This window comes from Anomaloglossus baeobatrachus, chromosome 8 (genome assembly GCF_048569485.1).
Source record: "Anomaloglossus baeobatrachus isolate aAnoBae1 chromosome 8, aAnoBae1.hap1, whole genome shotgun sequence".
NCBI lineage: Eukaryota > Metazoa > Chordata > Amphibia > Anura > Aromobatidae > Anomaloglossus > Anomaloglossus baeobatrachus.
The window spans coordinates 68,004,138-68,008,220 of record NC_134360.1 but is presented as its reverse complement, the minus strand read 5'-3'; the positions used below and the strand labels follow the sequence as shown (position 1 = coordinate 68,008,220).

The 4,083-nt window shown below is 50.1% G+C and overlaps 1 protein-coding gene across 1 annotated transcript in view; it reads left to right on the top strand.

Moving 5' to 3' along the window:
- The first annotated feature begins 1,103 nt into the window (after window positions 1-1,103).
- The window catches only part of MUSTN1 (musculoskeletal, embryonic nuclear protein 1), a 42,969-nt gene continuing 39,989 nt past the window's right edge, over window positions 1,104-4,083 (top strand). Inside the window, exon 1 of the mRNA XM_075321766.1 lies at window positions 1,104-1,195. The gene's annotated coding sequence lies outside the window, so the exon portion shown is untranslated. The remainder of the gene's footprint in view (window positions 1,196-4,083) is intronic.

Sequence of the window (4,083 nt, the reverse complement as noted above, 5' to 3'; positions counted from 1 at the left end):
GCCTACACCCTCGTCACGGGACCTCATGTCTGTAGGTCCCTACACTAGAACTGAAGTAAAAACATCACACACTGCGGCCTCTGCTAAAATGTAGGGAGTGGCCAGGCAGCGTCTTCTTCAAGTCAGAAAGCTGTGAGAGATGACAAGAAAACAGCCAATCAGGAGAGGGGGCGGAGCTTCTGTGACACCCTGGCAAAACCAGGGTGTCACAGAGATCTGCATCCATCTTTTTGGTGCAGATCTCACTCTACCTTGGGGAGTTTCCCACACCAATACACACCAGCCAATCAGGCCCCACTCGCCCCCTCCTCAGGAAAACGTGAGGGGGATAGAGGAGCTTGGGGAGAGCAGAGTGTAGTTTCAGTCAGTCTGCAGGAGGAGAGAGGGCTGGAAGCAGCCCCTGCGTGGGGCTAGGAGAAGTGGCAGTGAGGGCCTCAGGAATAGGCCAGCCGCTTCCTGTGTACGGAGCAGACACAGACACCAGGCAGGAGAAAAACACCCGAATTACACTCATGGGTGTGGGACCCATCTTCACAGCAGCCGTGGGCACCAGTTACCAGCAACTTGGTTAATTCTTGGACTCGTGTCAGTTATTGCCTTATACTGTGAGTACTCCTGCACCACCCGGTCCAAGACGTGGACTGCACCCATTAATCCTCAATCCATCACACCGGTGTCCCGGGACATCAACACCCTACCCGTGGAGGGAAAATCACCACCTTGCTGCCCATTACCATCCCTGGGATCCTGTGACCGGCAGCGGCGGTGCTCCATTACCTCACCGCACACCACGGGAGGCGTCACGGAACATAGACTACCAAATCACCCCTGTATAAAATGCCCCTTTTGTTGTGGTGCCTGGGATCACAGACCTGGTCACGCCACCGTGATACCTTCAGAAGCGACCCCTTGGCCAGGATCTGAGTACCCCCTATCCCTGGGCGACACACTTCTTCAGTACAGCACGGAAGAAACATTTTCTTAAAAATAAAATAGTGCTGAGAAGGAGCAGAAACCTGAGCAAGGAGAAACAAAAGAGCAGAATAAGCAGCGCAAGGAGAGAGCTAAGCAAGCAACAAGAAACAGAGAGCGGAAGAACCAGAAAGAAAAAGCAGAGCACAGGATCTCAACACAGCCAGGACAGGAAGTGCAGCAGAGAGGGGAGCCACTAACATCTCTCACAGCACAGGAGCAGGTGAGTATTATGTGCAAATGTCTGCCTGTAACACTACAGAAAGAAACTGTGACATCACTGTGTATATGATCCCTGTACTGTGACATCACTGTGTGTATTATCTCCGTACTGTGACATCACTGTGTATATTACCCCTGTACTGTGACATCACTGTGTGTATTATCCCCGTACTGTGACATCACTGTGTATATTACCCCTGTACTGTGACATCACTGTGTATATGATCCCTGTGCTGTGACATCACTGTGTGTATTATCCCTGTGCTGTGACATCACTGTGTGTATTATCCCTGTGCTGTGACATCACTGTGTGTTTTATATACTTGTACTGTGACATCACTGTGTGTGTTATATCCTTGTGCTGAGACATCACTGTGTGTTTTATATCCTTGTACTGTGACATCACTGTGTATATGATCCCTGTGCTGTGACATCACTGTGTGTATTATCCCTGTACTGTGACATCACTGTGTGTATTATCCCTGTGCTGTGACATCACTGTGTGTTTTATATCCTTGTACTGTGACATCACTGTGTGTGTTATATCCTTGTGCTGTGACATCACTGTGTGTTTTATATCCTTGTACTGTGACATCACTGTGTGTTATTTCCCTGTACTGTGAAATCACTGTGTGTATTATATTCCTGTGCATTGACATCACTGTGTGTATTATCCCTGTACTGTGACATCACTTTGTGTGTTACATCCCTGTGCTGTGATATCACTGTGTATGTTATATCCCTGTGCTGTGACATCACGGTCTGTGTTATATTCCTGTGCTGTGACATCACTGTGTGTATTATCCCTGTGCTGTGATACCACTGTGTGTGTTCCTTGTACTGTGACATCACTGTGTGTATTATCCCTGTACTGTGAGCGTATCCACCGCACACTGTCAGGATTCTTCAGAATTTCCAGTGAGAGTGAATGATCACGTGACTGCAGACTTCTGAATCCTTACAGTGCATCCACCACACACTATCAGGATTTTTCGGTATTTCCAGTGAGAGTGAATGATCACGTGACTACAAGTATGTGAGTTGCAAAATTCCATACTCAATAAAAGTGAATTGTGCAAGGCGGGGCACGCATAGTCTGAATGTGACAGCAAGTATGCAAATTGCATACTTGCAGTCACGTTACTACCCATTTTCACTGGCAACAGTGGAGAATCTTGACTGCTTGCATTATGCACAGTGGAAGGGTTCAGAAGTCTGCAGTTATGTAGAATGAATATACCCTTTTATCAGAAGACTGGATAATCCCTTTAAGGTCAATTTGCATATAAATTAAAACCTCGTTTATTTAGTAAAAGTAAAGTTATTCACACATCAGTATTTGGTCAGTGTTTTGCATCTGCTGGTGTCACAAAACCAGGAGTGGAATTTTCAGAGCAAAACTAATAATTGAAAGTTTGGCAAATGATCGTCGCTTCCGATCATGCACAGTGCGCCTCTCTGAGGCTGGGACATGTACACCAGGCTTCAGAGGTTCAATGTGACTGAACAAAGTCGAGCGCATGCGCAAGATTTCCAGGAGCTGCGATGATGCGGGAAATCATGTTATCACTCCCACAGGGGTGTGATAATATGGAAAGAGGGCCAACTAGTCTGGGGAAACAATGTCCCTGGAACTAGTCAAGGCTTAATTAGCAAAAAAACAGTGGAGTTCATAAATCCTTTTTTTCAAACATTCATATTATTAAATAGCGTTATACAGGGAGGGTTGGGCAGGGAATACGGGCATAAAGAGGTGAATGCTCCTGGGTTGGAGGGAAGAGGGGATCTGACCTCTCTCCCCCAAAAGTGTTCTGTGTATGTGTGCTGCCCCTGTGCCAGCAGCCGGCACTGCTCGGGTCCGGGCCTTCAGGGGTGGTGGCTCGAGGGTCTCCGGACCCGGGGGTCTCGCGAACACGCCAAATAAAAAGGGGGGTGACGTAGATGTACGGGCTATGCCGTAATAAGTTTGTGACGCCACCCACTGTGTGTGGTGAGGTGGGACACCACCGCTGCTGTTACGGGGCACCCGAGGGGGATGTTGTGCAGCAAGTTATTAACCCCTCCGTGGGCAGGGATGGTGGCCCCGGGTCCCGGTGGCTCGAAGCAGGGGATGGCGACCGCAGGGGATGTTGGTGTACTCACTGTTAGTAAAACACACAAGTCTCTGGTAAACCAAGGTGATGGTGGCCGGTGCCGTGGCCGGTCGCGTTCGGGTCCCCCACCTGGGTGGTGGTCTCTATCCTTTTCCTGCACTGCTTTGTGTAAGGTGGACTTTCCTAGTGTGAAACTCAGGAGTACGCTCCCGGCTGGATGTGGCCTAAGGAGCCGTGCCCGCAGACGCTGGCCCGTGGGATCTATGGGCCCTGGCGGTGAACTCTTATCCCTAATCAGTGGGCTGTTGTCTTCTATGAGGGACTTTGGGTGGGACAGGACCTCTAGTCCTGGCCTCAATTGGTTAATTAACCAGTTCCAGTTGGTTCCGGTCCTGGCTTCAGGGTCCGAGTACACCCCTTTGTGCTCCGGTTTTCGGGTTGGTTCACCGTGTCGATACTGGCGGGCTACAACCCTGTCCCGGTCCACCTCGGTTCCACCGAGCCGTCTTCCCGTCTCCTGCTGCCGGAGACCACCGTTTGCCTCCTAGCCAGTGGCACCAGGGCTCCTACCCTGGTACCGTCAACTTGAACTTCCTGCTGGAGCTACACTTAGCTCCAGCCCACACTCCTCTCCAAACTCAACTTCAGACTAATCTGACTGCTTTCCCACCCCGAGCTGTCTAGACCCCTGGGTGGGCGTGTCCAAACCACCTGGTCACGCCCACTGGTGTGTCTGTCTTTCCCTAAGGGGGGGTGACTAGGGTTTCTGGTTGGCTGTATGTTTCCTAGTGAGGGA